Source organism: Protopterus annectens, chromosome 2.part2, assembly GCF_019279795.1.
Source record: "Protopterus annectens isolate FY-2018-M chromosome 2.part2, PAN1.0, whole genome shotgun sequence".
Taxonomy (NCBI): Eukaryota; Metazoa; Chordata; order Ceratodontiformes; family Protopteridae; genus Protopterus; species Protopterus annectens.
The window spans coordinates 135,164,650-135,172,149 of record NC_056730.1 but is presented as its reverse complement, the minus strand read 5'-3'; the positions used below and the strand labels follow the sequence as shown (position 1 = coordinate 135,172,149).

Below are 7,500 nucleotides of genomic sequence, written 5' to 3'. Positions count from 1 at the left end.
ACCTAGGCATGCCTAGCCTTAAAATCATATTCAAAGATTATTTGTTAGCAAGATTAGTAAGAACTAGGCATGCATATGAGCATGTTTATCATCTTAGGCCTGACTCATTCAGCTGTAAGAAACAGTCTGCAGGAAATCCCAAATCACTGTAATAACTGCAATGTGGGACTTAGTGGACTGTTATTTTTATGAATTTGCAAAAGCAGATGTATGTAATAATTAGATGTGATGTTTTTGTATAATAACTTGTCTGATAGTTGTCATGTACAGGGAGGCTACTGTGAGAGATGCAACAATGTGTGCTTCTGATCGTCGGCTTATGGCAAGAAAAGCTAAAGTGTGTATTGAGAATTTTTTACACACAGGGAAAGTGATAAATACATGCAAACTTGAGCAGCTAGAGATAATGTAATGGACTAGGTAAAAGGAATGATAATTTATTCATTACCATTATGGTACCCTACAGGGCTTGGTACTGGGACCTCTCCTGTCTTCTCTGAAGTCAAGGCAAATGTAGAGGTACTTTGACTGACCACATTTGCTGAAAAACACAAGCTGGCTGCAATCATTGAATCCCAAGAGATGTAGATATCCTCCAGAAAGGCCTGACACAGACAAATAACTGGTGCCTGAATGATGGCCTAAAATCCAATGCATATTAAAATCTTTGGGAAGATGACCATCCTTGCAAACTGCAATATTGATACCACTTGGCTAAGAGGAGATCCAGCAATAAGGACTTGGGAACTCAGGTTGAGAGTAACCTGAACTTTAATCACCATATATCCATGGTAGTGAGAAAGCCCGTCTATGTGATACAGCTTATAAGGAAGGGCATGGCATCCAAATCAAAGGAGGTCATAGCCCAACTGTAATCAGCCCTCAGTAGAACAATAATCCAGTACCATGCACCCTTCAGCATGTACCTGACCAGGCATTTGCAACAGATGGAGTGGCCACAGAGGTTCCTCACTAAAATAATACAGGGTGTTAATAATATGTCCTATGAGGACCTCCTCAGTGCCCTGTCCCTGTATGTGGCATCTTACAGACTAATGAGGGTAATCTATGCCTAACCTACAAGTTTTTATTTCTGATCCAAGCCTGATGGAGCTGCTACACATTTGCAAAACAAACTGCACTAAAATTAACTGAAATAAGGTTCTAAACCTCATCTGTGACAAAACATGTTGAAGGAGCAGGTTTGTGTCTGCAAGATTACCCCTTCTCTGGAACAGACTCCCCAGTCATGTGAAACAGAGCTATTCGTTAAGCCTATTTAAATACAGTTTGGACCAATGGATGGGAATATTCGTTAAGCCTATTTAAATACAGTTTGGACCAATGGATGGGAATTTGCAACTTCATTCTTAGCTTGTTGCCTCTGGCTCTTATGGGCAAGAGCAGTTTGCAGATGCCCTAAGGCATAGGCATATATCAAAGCCACTCCAGCCTGTGGGCATTGGTAACTGGGAAAATTGAGTTATGAATGGATAGGCTTATATATGTGTGTATGTATATATATATATATATATATATATATATATATATATGTGTGTGTGTGTGTGTGTGTGTATATATATATATATATATATATATATATATATATATATATATATATATATATATATATATATATATATATATATATATATATATATATATATATATATATATATACATATATATATATGTGTGTGTGTATATATATATATATATATATATACACACACATGTATAAAAAACTTTTCATAACAAGACCTAGTTATCTATGCAAGGTTTCAAAGTAATTTTGAAGGGCTCTGTCCTAGGTAAGAATGAATACATTCATTTCTTCTTTGGCCCACAGATGGCAGTGCTGCTTGCAAACAAATAAGAGCTAGTTTATGGTGCAAATTCAGCTCACTGTTAGAATTCTGCATTTACAGATTAATGTTAGTGAAACCCCTTGTAAAAACCAAGTGATAATAGTGAGTTTAAAATAACTGGATTGAAGATACAGTTAATTATGTCATAATTTTTAATGAATTGTTTGGCTGTTTGCATCAATTTAGGTTTACAAACGCAGCGTATATATAGTTGTGTATCTATCTATCTATCTGTACATGTGTGTGTGTATATATATATATATATATATATATATATATATATATATATATATATAAAAATATATCTATAATATATCTATATATATTTATATATACATATTTATTTCTCGAAGGTACAGACCAACACAGAAGGACTGTGGCTAAACAAGTTTGCAGATGACTGCAAACTGGGTGCCATAATCGACTCTCCAGCTGACACAAGCATCCTCCAAAAAGGCCTCATAGAAACAGACAACTGGTGCCAGAGCCATGGCCTCAAGCTAAACCCCAAAAAGTGTATAGTCATCCCCTTTGGCAAAACAAAGTGCCCACAAATTACCACATAGGTGGTAATCCATTAAGTACAGAAGAAGTAATTAGGGACCTGGGGACCCAAGTTGATAGCAGTCTCTCATTTGACAATCATGTGGCCAACGTGGTTAGAAAAACATTTTATATAGCCCACCTAATCATGAAGGGATTCACATCTAGATCTGGGGAAGTCATCTTGCCTCTTTAATCATCCCTCATCAGGCCCATAATTGAGTACAGTGCCCCTTTTGGGATGTACCTTACCAGACACCTGCAGCAACTGGAAAGACCCCAAAAGTACCTCACCAAGAGGATCAAAGGGCTCAAACAGATGCCATATGCTGCCTGGTTAAAGAAACTCCAGCTCTACTCAGTGGCATACCGCCTGCTCAGAGGCGATCTGTGCCTGACGTATAAAGCCATGTCCAACCCGGAATTAAAGGACATGCTGCACCTCAGAAAATCCAAATCCCATCGAACTACGCACTTGAGAGACTTGAACCTCAGCACTGAAGTAAATAGGACATGCTGGAGGGACAGATTCATAACCCAGAGGCTCCCTTCACCCTGGAATAAAATCCCAGTCCAGGTTAGGCAGAGCCCCTCATTGACTCTCTTCAAGAGGAATCTTGATGAGTGGATGGGAGATCATAGGTTTACCCCGGGTATGACTTCTGTGTCACTGTTAGACAGAGGCACAGTATACTAACCTCGAAAAAGGGCTTAGCAAAATTAATTTAAAATGGGTGGCGAAAGCCAAACACACTCTGGCTAGGCTTATAAATGCCCTAGGGCAGATAGCCTAGTATGAACCTATATATATATATATATATATATATATATATATATATATATATATATATATATATATATATATATGTGTGTGTGTATGTGTGTGTCTGAACTTCATTAAGGAAAATGCATATGATGTAAATCAGGAGCATTTGGCAACTGAACTCTTGTTAAATCTGAGCCTTTTCCTCTGGTAAAACTTCACAAAAGGCATCCTTTGTTACATAACCAAGAAATACATTGCCTTATAAGGCCACCAAATCTTAATTGAGACAATAAGCTAAAACTCCACAAAAACGTCACTTTAATAATGACAGGTCATAGAGAAAACACCATCCCTTGCTTTAAACCTCATTTGCTGGAATCCTGGTTATTTGGCATGCTTTAAACATTTTCTTTTAACACAAGTTTGTTAGAGATTTGCAACATTTCTTTGCTAGCATCCTTCTCTGTTGTTCCTGTTAAGCATTGCTTCTAATGCATTTGCAGTGGAATGCAAGAAGGCATGTGGAGAAGGAATTTAACTGGTGTTTTCATGGATTGCAGTTGGAAACTTCTTTATGTAAGTGGCAATAGGTGCATGCTCTACAACTTTAAAAATTACAGAAATTACAAGTTCTCCCTTCTAAACATTTTGTTGCGCATTTTTGTTACATAAACATTTTAACTATTATTCATGATTTTCTCTTAAAGATGATAAGTGATGTCTGTGAAAAGAAGTCCCAATTACATTTGAACTAGTTTTTTTTCCATTTCATTGCTAGTATATTACTAATCACTAACACAAACTTTGAGAAACACCAGTGCATTTTATTTCTGTGTTTAACAAGAAATTACTACTGTAGGGCACCGTCTTGTGTACTGTGTCTGCTACTGTGCAAAATTCTGAAACAGGAAAGTAACGAACTGTCAGAAAGTGACATCCGGACCACAGTATGCACAAGGCCATGATTAATGACTTTTTTAAACAAGCAAAAATTATTTCCAGTGTGTATATTGCTGTGAAAATAATAACCACCTAGTGGTGTTGTGTGCACCCTTTCTTTTTTATTTATTTATTTTGCTTCATTTACTAAGATTGTCCATACCTCTCAGCTGTCAGATTTTCCCAGACTGTCCAGATTTTTGCTTCATATTTTTAGTCTGTCTCTCAAACGATTTGTGTTTTTCTGGCAAATCACTGAGTATTGATGTTACTAAATAGTATTAAATAATGACAGACATTGAGTTTCAGATTTCATTATCCTTTGGAAAATACATAATAATTCAAAAACTGTTATTATAGCAACTTTCTAATTTTATAAGAACAGTATTTACAATGTCCCTATTTGGGGGCCTTTGTCCACTACCACCATTATTTCTAGATTTGTCCAGATTTCTAGCACTGAGAAGTAGAGAGGTATAAGTTTGTGTGACTGGGTTTAGTCAAAATCCTCCTTTCAGTGGAGGCTAAGGAAAAAAGGCTCCAACATATTACAAGCATTTCTAGATGGACATTCAGAAATATACATGACTGTACATTAATTAACATACATCAACAAATTACATATATATTTGCTAATTAGATTACATTTGTATAGGAAAATAGGCAACTATTACAGTATAAAAGATACTTATGCATTAGCAGATATTGAACATTGAGCATTTTAAGAGGTATATTAGTGGGTTTGTCAGATAGATAATAGATAATGTGATTAGTTCTTAGAAATTCAAAGAAATGGAGGTGAGGGAACAAACTAGGTAGGGAAGAAATACTAGTATTGTGTAAAGCAGGTTGAGACAATTATACATATGGCTGTAATAATGTTTTTATCAGAAGTGAAGAGGTGGAGGTATTAAATTATTTATTTATTTATTTATTACTATTTATTTAACATTTGTTTCCCAGGAAAGTCCAACTTGGAACACAGCCAATTTTCAGAGGAGTCTCAGGGAGAAACACTCCAGAAACATGTTTTTGTAATGTGGGAGGAAACTGGAGTGCCTGGAGGAAACCCATACAGACGCAGGGAGGACAATCAGGCATTGCACAGAAGGTACCCCAGCCAAAAATTGAATCGGAGAACCTCTTGCTGTGAGGTGACAATGCAACCGCTGTACCACTGCACTGTCCTGTTAAATTTTGTATTTTTATTACCATTTGCTTTTTAATATTTTTGATGTAAAATGGTTCTTTCACCTAATGTTTCAGATTTGCTGAAGTATGTATAATTGTTATTAGAAGCATTTTCCATCCAAAATATAAGTTAAGTTAGTATTTAATGTATACACAAACATGAACACACACAGGTGTGCACACACACACGCGCACACACACATGCGCATGCACACACACACACACACACACACACACACACACACACACACACAAATATATAAATTTTTAGCAGCAGCATCCCCTTTATTGAGTTAATACTCCTCAGATGTCTCATTGAGAGCAAAAAAAAATAATAATAATATATATATATATATATATATATATATATATATATATATATATATATATAAATGCAAGGCATTACAACTCTGCACCCCTTGTCTAGTTACTGTTTATGATTTTGCTGTATGGTGCTGGTCTGTCCCTCATAGAAAGTTTGGTTTGCTGTAAATCACTGAGAATTAAAGTCACTCAATAATGTCAGACATAGGAGTTCCATACTTCTTATTTTTAAACAAATGCATGCTGGTGGACTGCCTGTCATAGTCCAAAGAACTTCCCTATGTGGTGTCTCTCTGTCGCTCTCTCTATATATTTCTCTCTCACTCTCACTCACACACACACACACACACACACACATTATTTATTTTTTTAAATTTATTTTTACATTTATTAACAAGGTATATCTGATGGTGCAGTGGTGCAGCGGTAGTGTTGTTGCCTCACAGCAAGAGGTTCTCCCATTCGATTCTCGGTGGGACCGCCTTCTGTGTGGAGTCTGCATGTCCTCCCCGCAGTCGAGTGGCATTCGAAAGACGTGTAGAATGGGCATGCCTTCATTGAAGGCTGGGCATCGAGCTGGCACCTCGGCACCAGTAAAAAATCTATTGCCAATCATAAGTGGACCGGAGTTCCGCTGTGGCAACCCCTAACCGGGAAAAGCCGAAAGAAGTACATTAACCAGGTATATCCAACTGAGCATAAACCCATTTTCAGTGGAGGTCCTTGGAGAAAAGCTCCATACAGAACAATTATAAAAGCAGAAATAACATAAAGTACAGAAAGCTTAAAATACATGACATATATTAAATACAGAAGTCACTATACATTCCAATAAAATCTCACATACAGTACAAAATAGTTCAGTCTTCAAGTAATGAAGTAAATGGGTATTGAAGGTATATGGAATTAACTATAGAAACAAAATAGTCTCAAACATGCAGCCCAAAAATAAAGCAAATGGACAAGCCCTAGTGTAAAGAAATATGAAATAAAAATACAATTAAGTAAAGAGCTGATGAAGGTGGTACATAGACTGAAGAGAGAGGACATTAAAATAGTAGATTGGGGTTTAACATTATAGGCCATGTGGATTAGAAGACTCAGGGGAATGCAGAACTCCACATTAGTTTGCTTCATGTATAAGGGGAAGGGGAGAGAGGTTTCGGTATGTGTAATGAGGGATGAGTGGGAACATAGTAAGGCTAGGGTAAATTAGGAAGATGGATATGAAGTTGTAAGGGGGAAAATAGAAGATAAATTATCAGGGTAACAGAGAGAAATGAAGGGAGTCAGCAAGGGATGTTAGAGTTAGGTCAGGTTATGGCAGGAGCAGATCCATATGAAAGGATGTTAGAGTTAGGTCAGGTTACAGCAGGACCAGATCCATGAGCAATGGATGTTAGAGTTAGGTCAGGCTATCGCAGGAGCAGATCCATAAGGAAGGGATGTTAGAGTTAGGTCAGGTTATGGCAGGAGCAGATCCATAAGGAAAGGATGTTACAGTTAGGTCAGGTTACGGCAGGAGAAGAACCATGAGCAATGGATGTTAGAGTTAGGTCAGGTTATGTCAGGAGCAGATCCATGAGGAAGGGATGTTAGAGTTAGGTTGGGTTATGGCAGGAGCAGATCCATGAGGAAGGGATGTCAGAGTTAGGTTGGGTTATGGCAGGAGCAGATCCATAAGGAAGGGATGTTAGAGTTAGGTCGGGTTATGGCAGGAGCAGATCCATGAACAATGGATGTTAGAGTTACGTCAGGTTATGGCAGGAGCAGATCCATGAGGAAGAGATGTTAGAGTTAGGTCAGGTTATGGCAGTAGCAGATCCATGAGGAAGGGATGTTAGAGTTAGGTCAGGTTATGGCAGGAGC

General features: G+C 37.4%; 1 protein-coding gene across 1 annotated transcript in view; it reads left to right on the top strand.

Moving 5' to 3' along the window:
* PDE4D (phosphodiesterase 4D) overlaps positions 1–7,500 on the top strand; it is a 1,733,336-nt gene that overhangs the window by 137,677 nt on the left and 1,588,159 nt on the right. The gene's annotated exons all lie outside the window — the stretch shown is intronic.